The sequence below is a fragment of the Odocoileus virginianus genome, chromosome 12, assembly GCF_023699985.2.
Source record: "Odocoileus virginianus isolate 20LAN1187 ecotype Illinois chromosome 12, Ovbor_1.2, whole genome shotgun sequence".
Lineage (NCBI taxonomy): Eukaryota > Metazoa > Chordata > Mammalia > Artiodactyla > Cervidae > Odocoileus > Odocoileus virginianus.
The window spans coordinates 52,662,539-52,681,040 of record NC_069685.1 but is presented as its reverse complement, the minus strand read 5'-3'; the positions used below and the strand labels follow the sequence as shown (position 1 = coordinate 52,681,040).

Here is an 18,502-nt window from a genome sequence, read left to right as displayed (position 1 = left end):
TTCCGTGTCCAGTTCTAACTGTTCCCTTTTCTCATTAAGTAGCTAAAACTGAGCAGGAAGAGTTAGTGGGAAGCCCAACTCACACAATTTACCAGCTGGGGAACCTTGTGCAAATTACTAAATCTCTATGGGCTAAGTTTTCTCACCTGTAAAGTGGGGAAATAGATCCTTCATCTTTCAGAGTTGTAGTGAGGATTACCTGGGTCAACAGACATAGTCATTGTAAGCACTGTGTTAGGTATGAGTGCTTGCCTGCTAAGTCGCTTCAGTTGTGTCCAACTCTTTGCAACCCCATGGACTGTAGCCCTCCAGGCTCCTCTGTCCATGGGATTCTCCAGACAAGAATACTGGAGTGAGTTGCCCTTTCTTCCTCCAGGAGATCTTCCCAACTCAGAGATTGAATCTGTGTCTCCTATGGTTCCTTCATTGCAGGTAAGTTCTTTACTGCTTTAGCCACCAGGGAAGCCCATGCTAGGTATAAACCATCATTATTATTAACCTGTGACAATCCTATGAGGTTGGTACCTCCCTTACCTCTTTTGCAGATGAGGAAACTGAGGCTCTAAAGAGCAATTTCCCTTCTCCAGGGTCACACAGATGGGAGGTAACAATGTCAGAACTGGAGTTTACACCTGATCCCTGTCTGATCCCAATAGCTCCACTTCTGAGGGGCTGCGCTGTGCTTAGTCACTTAGTCATGTCTGACTCTTTGTGACCCCGTGAACTGTAGCCCATTAGGCTCCTCTGTCCATGGGAATTCTCCAGGCAAGAATACTGGAGTGGGTTGCTGTGCCCTCCTCCAGACGATCTTCCCAACCCAGGGATCGAATCCAGGTCTCCCTCACTGCAGGCAGATTCTTTACCACTTGAGCCACCAGGGAAGCCCACTTTAGGTATAAACCATCATCATTATTAAACTGTGACAATCCTGTGAGTTTGGTACCTCCATTACCTCTTTGTGCAGATGAGGAAACTAAGGCTCCAAAGAGTAAGGCTGAGAGCCGCCAGGGAAGCCCAAGAGTACTGAAATGGGTAGCCTGTCCCTTCTCCAGGGGATCTTTCCAACCCAGGAATTGAACCGGGCTATCCTGCATTGCAGGTGGATTCTTTACCTGCTGAGCTACCAGAGAAGCCCCACTTTTGAGGGGCCTGGCCCTTTATTGAGAGGGAGCCTCCAGCCCTTCCATTACCTGTTATATCTGAACCCAGAGGGGTGTTGACTGGGTCTGGGGCTCCTTCAGTAGACCAGGGATTGTGGTAACTAAACAAAGCAAAAAGTACATACCATTTACAATGCAGGCACAGGCAAGGGGTCCCTGCCTTGCTTAGAGTAAACGTCTCAATTAACACAGAAGACCTTTTTTTGTTCCATAGCTGCAGGCAACTTTGCCTTTTGAATCAATTAAATTGTTGACAGTCTGCACAGAAGTCTCATACAAATCAACATTCAAGGTGCCTTTTGTTGCAGAGTGTGTGTGCTCCAAATGGGGCTGTGTGAGTGGAGAACTGACAAGAGTCAGGTTCAAATATTTTGACACAATCCTTGGTAAGAAATACATTGCACATCACAACTAGTACATGGCCTTGTGTAAATACATGTGCATGCAGACACACATGCTCTCATGCACACAGGCACACATATAATTGTTGTACTAGGATATTTTCCATTCCATTCCATTCAAAAATGCTGGTTTCAATGTACCACATTAATTTCGTGGCCCCATGAATAGGTTGCAGCACTCAGCCTATTTGAAAAACATTGGACTCGACTATAGTTGGGCTTCTCTGATGGCTCAGTTGTAAAGAATACGTCTGCCAATGCAGAAGACTCAAGAAGCACAGGTTCAATCCCTGGGTCAGGGAGATCCCCTGGAAAAGGAAATGGCAACCCACTCCAGTATTCTTGCCAGGGAAATCACATGGATAGAAGAGCCCGGCAGGCTATTGTCCATGGGGTTACAAAGAGTCAGACATGACTGAGCACACAGCACAGACTGTAGCTGCCCAGCTCATGTGTTGGGATACTTGGATATGCTGGGAAGGTGCCTTTGATATGTTGGCATGTGGTTCTAGAAAATTAATAAACAGATATTCTACATACCGCATGTTTTTTATCCATTTTTGAGTCTTAAACATGCAGTCACTGCCAAATGAAGATGTAGAACATTTGCAGTCTCCTAGGAGGCCCGTTCATGCCTCTTTTCAGTGAGTACTCCACTCTCAGAGATGATCAACTCTTCTGACTTCTAATACAACAGATTCATTTTGCCTGCTTTTGAACTTCATATAAAATGAAATTGTGCTATATGTGTTCTGTTGTATCATCTCTTGCTCATCATTGTCACTGAGAATCATCCATTTGGTTACATGAAGCAGCAGTTTATTCTTTTTCATTGCTGTCTACTATGCCACAGTATGAATGTACTGCAGTTTATGTATCTGTTTTTCTATTAATAGACATCTGGGTTGTTTCCAGTTTGGGGCTATTATAAATAAGACAAGTACAAGTCTTTGTGTGAACATATGTTTTCATTTCTCCTGGGTAAATTGCTCAGAATGAGTTTCTTTGGGAAACAAAGGTAGATGCAAATTTAATTTTATAAGACACTTCCAGATCTTTTAAAAAAATTGTTTTGACAACAGGGGACAAGAGGAATATCTGGATAATGAAACTATTCTATATGTTGATTGTGGCGCTGATTATACAACCATATTCTTTTGTCAAAATTCAAAGGACTGTACACCAAAAGGGGAAAAAATAGAGAGCTCTGTAAATTATGCCTCATAAATAATAAATACATGCATATAAAAATGAAAAAAAAATTGTTGTACACCCTATATCCTGATTGGGAATGTTTGAAACTTTTGGTTGTTTTGAATTCTAGCCAATATTTTGTGTTGGTTAGATTTTTAAGAAACCATTTTGATGGGCATTTGGTGGTTTTTTTTCAATCTGATTTTAATTTGCATTTTCCTGATGACTCATGATATTAGATACATTTTTATGCACTAATTGGTTATTTGTATATCTTCCTTTGTAGAGTATCTCTTCAAGATTTTTGACTATTTAAGAAATCAAATTATTTTTCTTTTTATTATTGAGTTGTAGGTGTTTCTTTTATATTCTGGATACAAGGTCTTTATCAGATACATGTATTGTAACCATTTTCTTTCGCTTTGTGACTTCCCTAATGATTTCCTTAATGGTGTCTTTTGAATAAACAGAAGCTTGAAATTTTTATGACATTCAATTTATTAATTTTAAAAAAGGTATGCTTAATACTTTCTTTGTTTTAAGGAATGTTTGCTTTTTACAACATATTCTCCCATGTTCCTTTCTAGAAACATTACATGTTTAGATCTATGACTCATCTTAAAATTAATTTTTTTGTATGGTACAATATAGGGATTGAGAATCACTTTTTCTCATATGAATATTCCTTTTCCATAGAATTGCTTTGGTGCTTTGGTAGAGAAACAATTGACAATAACATGTGAGTCTATATCTAGAATATATTTTTTCTGTTTCAGTGATACATTTTTCTTTTTTATGTCACTCTATCACATTATATTTATTACTGTTATTTTATAATAAACAGGTAACATTAATTTTTTTTTTCAGATTGTCTTGGCTTTTCCTAGATTTCCCAAAACTCATATATTGAGATCTTGACCTGAAGTACTTCAGAATGTGAGTTTATTTGGAGATAGGGTCATTATAGACATTATCAAGTTAAAATGAGATACATAGGTGGGCCCTAATCCAATGTGACTTGTGTTCTTTGAAAAGGGGAACATGGTATATCATTGCATTTACTCAGATCATCTTAATTTTCCATAATATTCTTTAGTTTTCAGTATCTTACACATTTTAAATTTTATTTCTAATTATTATATCTTTGTTGATGGTTTTGTAAATTCCATTATATTTCTTTTAAATTTACTCTATTTACTTATTTTTATTAATATTGTTGGCTGCACTGGGTCTGCACTGCTACTTGCAGGCTTTCTCTAGTTGTGGAGAGTGGGGGCTACTCTTCTATGCAGTGTGAGGGCTTGTCACTGTCGTGACTTCTCTTGTTGTAGAGCACAGGCTCTGGGGCATGCTGGCTCAGTAGTTGTGGCACACAGGCTTAGTAGCCCCATGGCATGTGGGATCTTCCCAGACCAGGTATCAAACCCATGTCCCCTGCACTGCAAGACAGATTCTTAGCCAGTGGACCACCAGGGAAGCCCCTCCATTGTATTTCTAATATTATTTTCCAATTATTTGTTACCAGCAGAAATGAAATTTATTTTTATTATGTATTGACTTGTATCTTGTGACTTTACTGAATTCACTTATTCTAGTAAATTTGGGGGATGCAAATTTAATAGGATCTTCTACATGCAGAATCAGGTTGTCTGTCATGACTGCAACTTGTTTAATATAATTTGCAGTAGAGTGTAGGAATGACTCTGGGACCTAGGTCAGACATCTAATCTCTCTGAACTTTGGAGGTCCTCACCTATAGAGGACTGGTGAGGAGATTCCTTTCAGATCTAAGATGATAAAGGACCTGGCACTGTCATTTGCTTGTTTGTGATACTGGACAAAATACTAGTTCTCTGTGAGCCTCAATTTCTTCATCTGTAAAATGGGTATAATCACCATAAATTATCCATGTCACAAAATTATAGGGAATCAATGGAACAAAGCATGTGACATGGCTATCAGGACACTTAAAAGGTTGCAAGTACTTATTCATTTACATATTGTGGTATAATAAAATATATATTTGATTTCATGCCTTGTTCCTGGTACACAGCTTCTGAAACCCTTGGAATTCCCTGAGTGACAGCAGTTCAGTTCTGTTCAGTTCAGTTGCTCAGTCATGTCTGACTATTTGCAACCCCATGAACTGCAGCACGCCAGGCCTCCCTGTCCATCACCAGCTCCTGGAGCTTACTCAATCTCATGTTCATTGAGTCAGTGATGCCATCCAACCATCTTGTCCTCTTTCGTCCCCTTCTCCTACCACCTTCAATCTTTCCCAGCATCAGGGTCTTTTCTAGCAAGTCAGCTCTTCGCATCATGTGGGCAAAGTATTGGAGTTTCAGCTTCATCATCAGTCCTTTCAATGAATATTCAGGACTAATTTCCTTTAGGATGGACTGGTTGGGTCTCCCTGTAGTCCAAGAGACTCTCAAGGTACTGAGTGACAGCAGTGCCTTTTGTTATTCATGACTTTCTGTCCCTTTCTAGATGCTGATCACGAGGGAGCTCAGGGCAGGACCCCTAGATAGCTTCAGCATGGGGGCTGGTCATCAGAAAACCAGAATATTTCAGAATGTGGCTTTATTTGGAGATAGGGTCTTTATAGAGGTTATCAAGTTAAAATGAGATCTATAGGTGGGCCCTAATCCAACATGATGTGTGTCCTTTGAAAAGGGGAAACACACCCCCCTGCCGGGAGGGTGGGGCTCCCCAGCTCCACAGGCACAGAAGCTCCTGTGCTCCTTCCGGACCTTGCCCTTTCACCTCCTCACCTGGCTGTTCATCTGCGGCCTTTATTGTGAACTGTAATAGCAAGCATTGCACTTGCCTGAATTTGTGAATTGTTCTAACAAACTCTCAAACCTGAGTAGGGGATCTTGGGAACCCTAGAGTTTGTAGTTGGCTGGACAGAAGTGTGGGTAGCTGGGCACCCCATTTGTGGCTGATGTCTGAGGTGGACGCAATCCTATGGGACTGAGCCCTTTACTGGTGGAGTCTATAGTATGGTGGTGTCAGAGAGTCAGAGAATTGGTTATTGGTGTTGGAAAAAGGCAGCATACCATAAATAATAATCATGCTGTTGATAATACTAGAGATGGCATTCTAGGGCTTGTATATTCTCTGCCTCATGTGATCATTGCAAGTGCCTATGAGGTGGGCAGAGCTGAGGTTATTAATGTCACTGTATTGATGAGTAATAAGGGGCTTGGGGAGGTTAAGTGACCCATTTAGGGCCATTCAGTGTGTAGAAAGCAAGGCTGTGACTTGGTTTTCTGACCTTGAGTCTTGTGCTTCCACAAATAAGGACAGGTTGGACCAGGGAAGGCCATCCCCAGCAGCTGGGGACACCACCACCACTCATCTCTGAGGGGTATGTGTGCGTGTCCGAGTATGGCTCCCCCAAAGCCACCGGCCTAGGACAAGGTTCTCAGTTGAAGTGTGCCTTAGAATTCCCAGAAGAACATGTAAAAACACAGTTGCCTGGGCCGCACACTCATCGGTCTGATTCATAGCCCAGGAAGGGCCAGGGTTTTAAACAAACATCCATGTGATTCTGGTACAGTTTCCTCTCTGACCAGAAACCCTGCTTTGAGCAGTGGTTCTCAGTCCAAGCTGTATAGGAGAGTCACCTGGGGAGCCTCGGAAACATGTGTCTTCTGGGCCCTCCCCAGGGACTCTAGAATCAGGACCCCTGGTGAGCGGTTTAATTCCAGATAGAGCTGGCCCGGGGATTGACCTGCACATCCCCTCTGTCTGCACCTTCTTTCTGTCACTGTGTGGAACTCTCATCTTACATCTCTGTGATTTAGTTTGCATTAACTCCCTGTGTGTCTGTCTCTGTCTGTCTGTGTTTGTCCTTCTTGAGTCTTTTTGTGTCTCCCTGACAAGCCCCCTCTCAACTCTGCCTCCCTGTGTTCTGTGTCATTTCTCTGGGGGATGTCTCTGAGGCTCTGCCTCTCCTCTGTCTCTCCCTTCCCCTGGTCTGTGGCTGGGTGTGTCTCTGTCTCTGACTTTTTCTGTCTAGCTCTCACTCTGACTCTAGGCCTGTCGTTTCTCTTGTCCTGCTCACTGCACAGCTTTCTGTGCATCTGAGTCTGTGCTCGCGAGAAAGAGAGAGAGAGAAAAACAGACAGACAGAGACTTCATTATTCTCTATCTCCGATCCTTTTCTTTTCTCTTGTAAACCCCCTCCACCCCTCACCCTCCCTTCTAGCCACTCAGCTGTGGCAGCTTTTCTGTGAAATACAAAAAGACTCTCCTGTGGAGAAGGCTGAAATACTCCTGGTCAGACCCCAGACCCCTGCCGACCTCGGAATGTTCAGCTCTAATTGGAAACCCCTTCTGGGCCTGTCCCGCTCTCCTGCAGGACTTATCTAGGGCCGTCAACCTCCTCTGCTGCCAGAGATAAGGTGCCCTTTGGGGCAGGGTTGCCTTGGGCATGACCCTCAAGAAGACCAGATAAGAAATGTGGCCCATGGGATCCTGCAGGCTGCCCCCTCTTCCCCTCACTCAGTCTGACGCTGACTTTCCCATCACTGACCCAAAGTGTCCTGGAGTGAGGTTGGGGATTTACAGCAGGTCAAACAGCCCTTAGGATGATCAGACTAGCTTCTTTTTTTTGAGCTAGTGTTGTTAATTCATTATTAATTATGTAATTGATTTACCTGTGTGCGTATATATATATAAAATTGATTTACCTAATATTTATCAAACATCACTATGTATTGTATTTTGTGCTGAGAATATACCAGTGAAGATAATAGATGCAATATTGTAAATCACAGCACTCACAGTAAATTTGTGTCATGGATTGAGCACCTACTATGTTCTGGGAGCTTAATTTATATAAGGAACTTAATACCAAAATTCCTTGCGGAGAGAGAACTAACCCTTTTTAGTGGAAAATACTTTACCTGCTTGTAATCACTATAATTGTTAATTCATTATAGCTATTAATACACTGGACACTTAACTTTTCTGTATTCAAGGGTGATATTTAAAATATTTAGCAAATAAGCAATTGCCCAATGAATACATTTGCCCCACTTATTTGCATAAACATCCAATCTTCTGCCATTCATTCATTCATGTAACGATTCATTTATTCTTTTTTTAGTGTGTTGTTAAGGGCCCAATGGGTATTAGGCACTGTGTGAGGAACCAGGGGTGCAGCAATTGCAGGACATCATAATGAACTCAGAGGAGGGAGATCGAGAAAGACATTGACAGAGTTCATGGAATGTGACAAAGGAGAAGCTCGGTAGAGTAGACTCAAAGTCTAACCTGGCTGGAGGAATTAGGGAGGGCTTTCTGGAGTAAAGTACATTAACAGTGAAATTTAAGCAATGAACAGGGGTTGGCTAGATGAGGTTTCTTCCTTGCCAATTTTGTATGTTCCATTGGGTAGAGCATAGTGCCCTGAATATAGTGGGGCTTTAGCAAATCCATGATGAATAAATCATGATGATTCTGAAAGCAAACAGTGCTATTAGCATGTCTTTTCTCATTGCTTGCACCCAGCATCTGGCCAGGAGTCAAAGGCAAGTTTCTCCACTCCAAATCCATGGTGATGTCAGAGCTTCCTTTCTGTCTTTCTGGCCATGCTGGGTTTCTCTTGCTGCACGGGCTTTCTCTAGTCGTTGCAAGTGGAGGCTGCTCTCTAGTTGCATGCACAGGCTTGTCGTTGTAGTGACTTCTCTTGTTGAGGAGCATGGGCCCTAGGGGGCACGGGCTTCAGTAGTTGGGGTTCATGGGCTCAGTAGTTGTGACTCCCAGGCTCCAGAGCACAAACAGACTTGGTAGTTGTGGTGAATGGGCCTAGTTGCTCCCCAGCATGTGGTGTATGGATCCTGCATGGATCCTGCATCGGCAGACAGATTCTTTACCACCCAGCCAACAGGGAAGCCCAGTATCAGAGCTTTTAACATTCTTTCCCTGTGCACCCCAAACTGAGAAGACAGAGTCCAGGAAAGTAGCCTGAGGGGGCAAAAGTTGACAAGAGAGAACATTATTAGGTCCTAGACTCTCACACTCATGCCTGTAGGGGTCAGATTGAACTGTGTTTCTAGAGTTTCTGTCTTTTCGGAGAAAATCTGGATTTTCATATGAGCCCTTCTAATTTTTATGTTGGAACCTAATTTACAATTTTTTTTAAGAAAAAGATCATTATGTACAACAGATCAAATATCTGTGTGCTGCTGTCTTTGTCCTTTTGGGCTGGTGTAACAAAATTACTGCAGCCTGGGTGGTTTAAGAAACATTTATTCCTCACTGTTCTAGAGGGTGGGAAGTCCACAATCAAGGCACTGACCAATTTGGTGTTAGTGAGACCCACTTCTTGGTTTATAGACAGCTGACTTCTCACTATGTCTTCACATGGTAGAAGAGGTGAGGGAGCTCTCTGGGGTCTCTTTTGTAAGGGCATTGATCCCATTCATGAGGACTCCCACCCTTATAACCTAATCTTTGTGACCCCATGGACTGTAGCCTGTCAGGCTCCTCTGTCCATGGAATTATCCAAGCAAAAATACTGGAGTGGGTAGCCATTTCCTTCTCCAGTGTATAACCTAATCACATCCCCTAAAATCTCACCTCTCAATACCACCACCTTGGGGGTAGGAATTTCAACATATGAATTTTGGGATACTATAAAAATTCAGTCTATAACAGCTGCCATTCCTGATTTAGAATTTATTTCCTAAAAATGGAAAGGAAATAAGGAAGACTTAAATTTACTGTGCAGCCACATTGTTCTGAACATTGTACTGCATGTTCTATGGATCCTCTTTGTATGAGTTTTCATTGCATGAATATCTCTATTACCTTATTTAATCTTTGCAACAACTTCCTGGGGCTGGTATTATCATCTCTGTTGAGGAAGAATACCAGCTTAAGTCTACAGGGACCCAATATTAACCACAAGGAGGCTTAATATTTACACAGAAGTAGAAGTGAGCTAAGAAAAGAATAAGGCTTTTAAATTAGACACCTGATTCTATGAGACCCTCCAGCTGCTAAGAATCTTGAGTAGCCAGATGTTTGTCTAAAAACTGTCCTTTTTTTTTGGTCAGATGTCTTCACCAATTGCTTTAAATACTACTGTGTTTTCCTGAAATTTTCTTTTCTTTCTTTCTTTTTTTGCCACACTGTGGGGCATGTGTGATCTTAGTTCCCCAGTCAGTTCAGTTAAGTTCAGTTGCTCAGTCATATCCGATTCTTTGCAACCCCATGAATCGCAGCACGCCAGGCCTCCCTGTCCATCACCAACTCTGGGAGTTTACTCAAACTCATGCCCATCGAGTCAGTGATGCCATCCAGCCATCTCATCCTCTGTCGTCCCCTTCTCCTCCTGCCCCCAATCCCTCCCAGCATCAGGGTCTTTTCCAATGAGTCAACTCTTCGCTCAATGAGGTGGCCAAAGTATTGGAGTTTCAGCTTCAGCATCAGTCCTTCCGATGAACACCCAGGACTGATATCCTTTAGGATGGACTGGTTGGATCTCCTTGCAATCCAGGGATCAAACCCGCACCCCCTGCAGTGGAAGCTTGGAGTCTCAACCACTGACTGCCAGGGAAGTCCTCTTTCCTGCAACTTTCTTGCTTAGAGAGTTTTAATATACTGCTATAGGAGCCTGGCTCCCCCATTATATAACATGTGTGAAACTCACAAAGTCATTCACTGTTAGTTGATGTCATGTCTGTTGTATTCAGTATCCACTCAGCTAAGTAACACAGCTACACCCCTAGTTTCTGACTTCTTGATGCCTCTGAAATAGTTCAATTCTTTTATTTGATTGCCTTTAGGAGTTGCATTTTAGATATGCTTTCTTTTACCTGGAATTCTGTATTTTTGCCACTGAAGTGAGCATCCTGTTTTTGTTGTTCAGTTGCTGAGTTGTGTCAGATTCTTTGTGACCACATGGACTGCAGCATGCCAAGTTTTCCTTTCCTTCACTATATCCTGGAGTTTGCTCAAACTCATGTCCATTGAGTCGGTGATGCCATCCAACCATCTCATCCTCTGTTGCCCCCTTATCCTCCTGTTCTCAATCTTTCCCAGCATCAGGGTCTTTTCCAGTGAGTTGGCTCTTCACATTAGGTGGCTAAACTACTGGAGCTTCAGCTTCAGCATCAGTCCTTCCAAAGAATAATCAGGGTTGATTTCCTTTAGGATTGACAGGTTTGATTTTGCAGTCCAAGGGATGCTCAAGAGTTTTATCTAGCACCACAATTCGATAGCATCAGTTTTTCAATGCTTAGACTTTATGGTCCAACTCTCACCTCCAAAAATGACTACTGGAAAAACTATAGCTTTGATCCTGTGGCCTAGAGTATTAAGAGCTCCTGGACCAGTGAGACTTTCACTGGATGAACTCCAAGTCCCCTCTGAGTATCTCCACGTGGGATTTAGCAAAGTCATGGATCTTTAGAACAATTTTGTGGAGATGCTATCTGTTCTAAGATGTGAACCCCTTGAACAATTGGATAAAAGGCCTTAACTATCTCAGAGTTGCTGAGAGGTCAGACACGGATGGAGTAGCCAGCTGGCTTAGCAGAGTGGCTCTTAAATTCAAGTGTGCATTAAGCTGTTTAGGTTGCTTCTCAGAATGCAGATTCTTTACCCCCACCCCCTGTTTTAATTCACTAAGAGTATCTGTTATGGCAGAAAGCTAAGTTCTTTAGAGGCCAAAAAACAACATGGCTTAGGGAACAAAGAATGTATTTCTCTCACGCACATATTGCAATTCAAGGTGAATGTGCTTATTGGTGTATATCTTCAAGAGAAGTGGCAGATTAAGGATGGACACAAATTATTTGATCCTGTTCTCATGGAGAAATGAGGTTGATGTGCCCTCCTTTGAATCTGGGAAGGCCCTATGACTGCTCTGTGACCAACAGAATGTTGTGGAAGTAACACTGTGCCAGTTTAGGGTGGTTTGCTGTACAGCTGTTGATAACCAAACCCCATAGGCCAGAGGGGTCCAGAGATCCTTTCATCATGATGCCCTTCTGCTTTCTATAAACTTGTCGTCATCTGCTCAGCCAGGACTGAGTTCCTGCCATGTCCAGCTTCCAGTCAATGGAAGAAGATGGAGAAGCTGCATCTATATCTTACTCATCTTGGCTTGGAACTGGTACCTGTGACTTCTGCTTACATTCCATTGGTGCAAACTTGTCATATGACTGCATCTAATTGCAAAAATTATGAGGAAATACAGTCTTCTAGCTATGCAGCCATATTCTTAGACACTAAAAAAGGGAAGAATGGATTCTGTTGGTAGTCTAGCATTCTGGACTGGGGAACAGAGATCTGCATTTTTGAGAGCCCTGCCCCTAGGTGACTTTGATGTAGGTAAAGGGTATAAGTTTTGAACTCAGTGAGATCTGAATTTAAAACTAAACTCTACCATTTACCAGCTGGGTGACATCTCTGAGTTTCAGTTTTCTTGCATATATAAAATGCAAAAATAGTAATTCCTACCTCAGGGGTAGTTGTGGAGATTTGATAATAGCCTGCATGAAAAGTGTGAGCACAGAACATGGTGTGCAGCAAGGTATAAATAGTAAAAAGAAAAAGGAAAGGTTTTTTTCATTAACTGAATCAAGTGTTTCATTCTATCTTTTAAAACCAGCACATCAGTGCAGTCAGCCATTCTACTTAAAATGTCCATTTTACCTTCACATCAACCCTAGTCTTACCCCTTTTACAGACCAAAAAAATTGAGACTCAGAGAAGTTAAGTCAGTAGACCAAAACCACTCAGTGAACCCAAGGTTATTCTGATTGATGTTTGATTACAAATCCTATATTTTAACAAAGTAAGGAGGAACTGTTGATGGTTCGGGGGCATGGAAGTAACATATCAGAACTCTGTTGTAGAAAGATAGATCTGAAAGTGTTGCTGTGAGGTGTGTGGAATCAGGGAAAGCTGGAGGCATGAGAACCAGTGTATGGACAAGGTGAGGGGTTTCTGAATAAGGCTAAATGAAATGAAGACCAAGTACGTTCCTGCCTCACCCTCTGTAGTCACTCACCTGTGAGGAGACAATTACAAATAACAATCCCATTCTTCACTTGTGCATGCCTCTGCCAAACTGACTAGCCAACTTTTCCATTAATGTTGGATATGACTTGAAATATTTAGCACTGGTTCTAGATCTTTCAAATTTTTTAAGCTTAAGTAATTATTTCTTTTTGGTCATGCTGAGTCTTCTTTGCTGTGCAGAGGCTTTCTCCAGCTGTGTCAAGCAGCGGCTACTCTCTAGTTGTGGTGTGAGGGCTTCTCTCGTTGCAGCACATGGGCTCTAGAGTGTGCTGGTTCAGTAGTTGTGGCATATGGGCTTAGGTGCCCCAAGGCATGTGGAATCCTTCCAAACCAGGGATTGAACTCATGTCCCCTGAATTGGCAGACAGATGCTTAACCACTGGACCACCAGGGAAGTCCTGGTTTCAGACTTCATGGGTGTTTTTTGTGTGCCTCAATTTACCCATTTGGAAAGTGGAAATGACAATGCCTGCTATAGCTATCTCATAGACAGTCTATAAAGAAATGCATAGGAATGTATTTTTAAAAGTTTAAATCATCAACTTGCTGTTCAGGTTTACTGTAAATTGAACAAAACAAACAAGAGGCACTCATTTAAACTTCAATTTCATGGTTGATTCTTGGAGTCTTAATTTTATAAGTTAGAAACTTCAGTTGTTAAAGGATGACGTAGTGGAGAGAGATTGGAAGATAGATTTTCTGGCATTGTGGTTTCCATGGTCACCAACTGGCAGGCATCAACTACTGGCTGAAATACAGATAAATAAGAAAATGATTGCAAAGTGCTTTACACAGTGCCTGGCACATAGTAAACAATCACTATACATGACATCAGAGTCTCTGCCTCTGTAAAAGCAGCCTAGACAGAGAGGTTTCCTGAGAAAAGCACATGGGGAGTTCCTTCCTCCTTCGGGATGCTCTAGCCTGAACATTCTGAGATTTTGAAAGGTTCTAAGGCAGTGAAACTTTAAACTAAGCAATGGGACTTGTAAGGAATTTGATTTGTGGATTCCTTCTTATTCTGAATCAATTGTATGGTGGGGATTCACCCTTCCTGGTTCCTTTGTCTTGTTTAGGACATCTTTGTGTATTTCAAGTTCAAGACATGCTCCTGTATTATCTTTTAGAAACTTCATCTTTTTTTCCCTTTCACATTCAGATTTACAATCCACCTGGAATTGATTTTTATGTATAGTATGACTTAGAGATCTAGATTCAGATTTTGCCATATGGATGGCCAGTTGACCCAGCACTATTTATTGAAAAAGTCGTAGTTTCCGCTTTGCTCTTCTGTGGCATCTCTTTTATAATCAGGTGTCCGTACCTGTGTGGATTTGTTTCTGAGCACTCAGTGCTGTTTCAATGGTCTATTTATTTTTCTTGTATCAAAGCATGCTCCCTTAATTTCTCTGGCTTTATAATAACTCCTGATCTCCAGTAGTGAAAATCATCTGACTTTGTTCTTCTTTGTGATAATTTTGGCTCTTTGATTTTCCACATATATTTTAGAATTGCCTTGTAAATTTCCACCAAAACAAAAACTTGCTGGAATTTTTATTAGGATTACTGTCTCTAGATCAATTTGATGAGAAATGATGTTTTTATAATATTGATTTTTTTTCCCACAACTCTATGAGGTAGGTTCTATTGTTATCCCTATCGACAGATGCATCCCTCTTTGGTACCAGAGGCACAAAAATGTAAACTAATCTCGTGGCCTGTAAGGAGGAAGGATGCCCCACCCAGAGATGTATTATATCTCTGACATTGTTTAGAATTACTGACTCATGGTAAAAAGATAAAGTTGGGTGATTGTAGTCAGTCTTATATTGCTTTTAAATTCTCTTTTAACCATGCACTCTCTTATTCTTTGCGGGCAGATCACTCTTAACTGCCCTTGGCCTGCCTCTGACTTAGTCCCACCAATTTGATTCATCCATCCTAAAGGAGATCAGTCCTGGGTGTTCATTGGAAGGACTGATGCTGAAGCTGAAACTCCAATACTTTGGCCACCTCATGCGAAGAGTTGACTCATTGGAAAAGACCCTGATGCTGGGAGGGATTGGGGGCAGGAGGAGAATGGGATGACAGAGGATGAGATGGCTGGATGGCATCACCGACTCAATGGGCATGAGTTTGAGTAAACTCCCGGAGTTGGTGATGGACAGGGAGGCCTGGCGTGCTGTGATTCATGGGGTTGCAAGGAGTCAGACATGACTGAGCGACTGAACTGAACTGAACTGATGCAGAAATTCAGTTTGAAGATGAGCAATGCTGGTACAGAGATATGAGTGGACTCGGTGTTTGAATGATCATGGTGGCAGACCCACCCAACTTTTTAGGAGCTGCATTGGCAGGGGGTCTGTGCTGATATGGTAGAGATTGGATTTCATTTCTGGCCATATCATCCCTGATCATGATCCTTTCACCTCATTGGAGATGCCAGAAACTTCTTTTTTTTTTTTGAAATTTATTTATTTTCTTTTTGGCTGTGCTAGGTCTTCATTGCTGCTCGTGGGCTTTCTCTCGTTGCCGTGCACAGGCGTCTCATTGCCATGGCTTCTCTTGTTGCGGAGCACAAGCTCTAGGCACATGGGCTCACTAGTTGTGGTGCACGAAATTAGTTCCTCTGTGGCATGTGGGATCTTCCTGGACCAGGGATTGAACCCATGTCCCCTTCATTGGCAGGTGGATTCTTAATCACCGGACCCTAGGAACTTCTTGGTATTACTGCAATTTTTTTTTTTTCTGTTAACTTGGTAGTGGTATTATGATTATTATTCAAATAATGGATGGATAGAGTTATTTTTTGTCTTTATTATTAGTCATGCCTCCTCTACTCAGTTTATATGCTGCCATCTTTCTGCACCACATGCTGTCCTAGACTTCCAGGACACCAAATCTTTTCCAGCCCACACATGCCAGACACCTGCTTATCTGGAGCCAAGGATTAGACACATATCAATTAGGACCTGTATTGTCAAGCTGGAGGGTAACAAACGGTGTTTCCCTATCTAGTGGTTCACGTGTTCAGGAGCCCTCCAACTCTCCTCCATTTGGTGAGTGTTAAATATCCTGAGGACTGAGCCAGCACAGTGCTGGCTAAAAGACCAATAAATAAGGCTATGGACGTGGGAAAACGGCAAAACCTTCCCGGGAAAAGTTTCCTGGCCCAAGGTAATGCCACTATTTGCAATCATAATAAAAATAAAACTAATAGGAAAATCACGTTGAGACAATTCCACTGCCTACTGGATTTTTAATTTTCTTGAAGATGCCAGAGGCAATCTTGAGCCCATTGTGTCTAAATGAGGCATATTATAAAAGGCTTGCAAAGTGCAAACTGCTTTTACAGCCATTAATTAGCCAGACTTCCAAATAGGCCCATAAGATTAAGCTTGAGTATGGTCTCTGGTCTCTAGAATGGGGTCACAGTATGCAGAGAAGTCAGCTATCATTGGTTCAGTCTATACTCTTCTGCCCTTCTCTCTCATTTAAGCTCGGTTCAGATCCTTGGGGGTGTAAAAATAGGGGCGGGGCCAGAAAGGGGCGGGGTCAGTAGGGGCGGGGCCAACACGCAGCCTTTAGCTAGCGACCATTCTGGCAACCAAAACCAAAACCGTTAGCTCGACCCTTAGTGTGAAGCCCTCAGCTCTCGACTGTTAACCGCTAGTTACCCTTGGAGAAAGAAATGGCAACCCACTCCAGTATTCTTGCCTGGAAATTCCATGGACGGAGGAACCTGGTAGGCTACAGTCCATGGGGTCGCAAAGAGTCGGACACAACTGAGCGACTTCACTTTCTTTTCAGATCCTCGCAGGTGTAAAAATAGGGGCGGGGCCAGTAGGGGCGGGGCCAGCATACAGCCGTTAGCTGGCGACGGTTACGGCAACCTAAACCGTCAGCTGGACCTTTAGCGTGAAGCCCTCAACGCTCGACTGTTAGCCGTTAGTTACTCTTAGTGGTCAAGCTCCCAACCTGGCAGTGATCCTCACGGCACAGAGCGTGGTGAGAGGTGGATTGGGGCCGTCTCCCCCAGGACTTCCGGCCTCGGACAGCAGGTGAGCTGAGGGCCCGGGAACAGGCCAACGGCTGCGTTCCACAGAGTTCCAGAACCCTTGCTGCAACTGCCCACTGGCCAGACCCAAGCTTCAGAGCGGCCGTGAATCCCTCCCTCATCCCCACTTCCACGATCTAGTGGCAGTAGAGGTCTCCAAGGAGTTGCAGTCCGAGCGACAGATCCCCTATTTGGGCGACTTGAGGAGCCTGCGAGCCTGCTGCAGGGTCTCCCGATGATGGCGGCTGAGCAGGGACTGGAGACCTGCCTCCTCAGCTGGAGCTGGACACTGATGGGGGGACCCGGGCAGGGTAATCTACCCTGTGCAGGAACCCCTCCTCTTAGCGGGCACCTGGACCTCAGAGCCTTGGGACTGTAGTAGCTCTCCTCAGAACAGAGTAACGTTTGTTTTGGTGGAGGTTTTTAGAACATTGTTGTCTGAGGTGATCTGACTACAGAACAAAGCATCTGACATCAAGAAGCTTGCAGCAACTAACCACACCCCTCTCTCACCTTTCTTATAAAAGGTCTTAGATGAAAGCTTTCCAGTAGTTATCGGTTAAGGCATGAGCCCCTGTTCTCCTTGTGTGGCTCTGCACTAAACCTTTTTCTGCTCCTAACTCTGACATTCTGGGATCATTTGGCCTCACTGTGCTTTGCGCACACAGACTTTCATTCAGGAACAGGTCATTTCACATCTTGGTGCCAGAGTTGCTCTGCAATCATAACTACAGAACCTGTGGGAGGACTGTAATATGGTTCAATGTGTGGGAGGCACTTAGGAGAGTTTTTGGAACATCTGGGAGCTCTGGACAGGTATGTGTGGATATTATTATCTCACTTAGGGCATAATCCTTTTGCTGCTGCATAGTATTCCACAGTGTGACTTCCCCTGTAGACAGATGTTAGATCATCTCTTGCCTTTTGGCCCTTACAAGCAACTCGGTATTGAAAATCGTTGTGTATCCCTGCTTGTGTGTGTTGCATCTATGTATCTGCATTTTCCTCTAGGAGAGTTGCCAGGAAGAGAGATGTCTGGATCCTAGAGCACATGCATTTTTTAGTTTTAATGAGTCCTGCCAAACAACTCTCCAAAGGAGATGAACCAAGGCGCACCCTATCCGTGGAGCATGATGATCTAGTTCTTACCTGGTTGAATCTGCCTTTTTGGAGAAATCCAACCTCCTTCCTGCTCATTAAGCCGCGTCTATTTTCAGAACTCAGCTGACATCTCTGGCTGTGACCCTCTTCATTATTCCAGCTTTGCCTCCTCCAGCAGTCCCTTGCTATGGTTTTCTTTCCCGACTCTTATTTAACACGGCCAAGTGCTTTTGGAATCCTGGGTAATAATGTCAGACAATGCACGGGATGGAATGTAGAATTGGAGATGCTGAATGTAGCTTTTGTAAGGAGTCTTTGGCGTGATTTCAGCCTGAAATGGAGCACTTTGCACTCAGCCTAAATTCCCTCAATCACACCTGGCGTGCTGGGTGGATGGATATGCAGACCGGCTAAACATTTTTCAGGAAGAGTACAGGCTGCTTTCTGTGACTTTGGAGGCGGGACACAAGGTCACCAGGTGGGGAGGGCACTGGGCTTCAAATAGCACTTTTCTTTCTGACTGGGGGTTTTAGCCAAGGAGT

The 18,502-nt window shown here is 43.2% G+C and overlaps 1 protein-coding gene and 1 long non-coding RNA gene across 11 annotated transcripts in view; one reads left to right on the top strand and one right to left on the bottom strand.

Moving 5' to 3' along the window:
- The window catches only part of SRRM4 (serine/arginine repetitive matrix 4), a 508,596-nt gene that overhangs the window by 192,804 nt on the left and 297,290 nt on the right, over nt 1-18,502 (top strand). The window contains exon 2 of one of the 9 annotated variants that reach the window (XM_070475275.1): nt 377-432. The exons of 6 other annotated variants lie outside the window; for them this stretch is intronic. The gene's annotated coding sequence lies outside the window, so the exon portion shown is untranslated. Of the gene's footprint in view, nt 1-376; nt 433-3,613; nt 3,692-16,643; nt 16,864-18,502 lie in introns of those variants that run through there. 2 more of the 9 variants (XM_070475280.1, XM_070475277.1) reach the window with 2 other exon arrangements.
- LOC110127195 (uncharacterized) lies at nt 13,392-18,206 on the bottom strand. Of its 2 annotated transcripts, none has more exons than XR_002310707.2 (2): nt 18,009-18,206; nt 13,392-13,550 (listed from the first exon to the last, which is right to left on the bottom strand). It is a non-coding gene; the product is annotated as an uncharacterized lncRNA (long non-coding RNA). The 2 variants fall into 2 exon arrangements; XR_002310708.2 differs by lacking the exon at nt 18,009-18,206 and adding an exon at nt 16,781-17,111.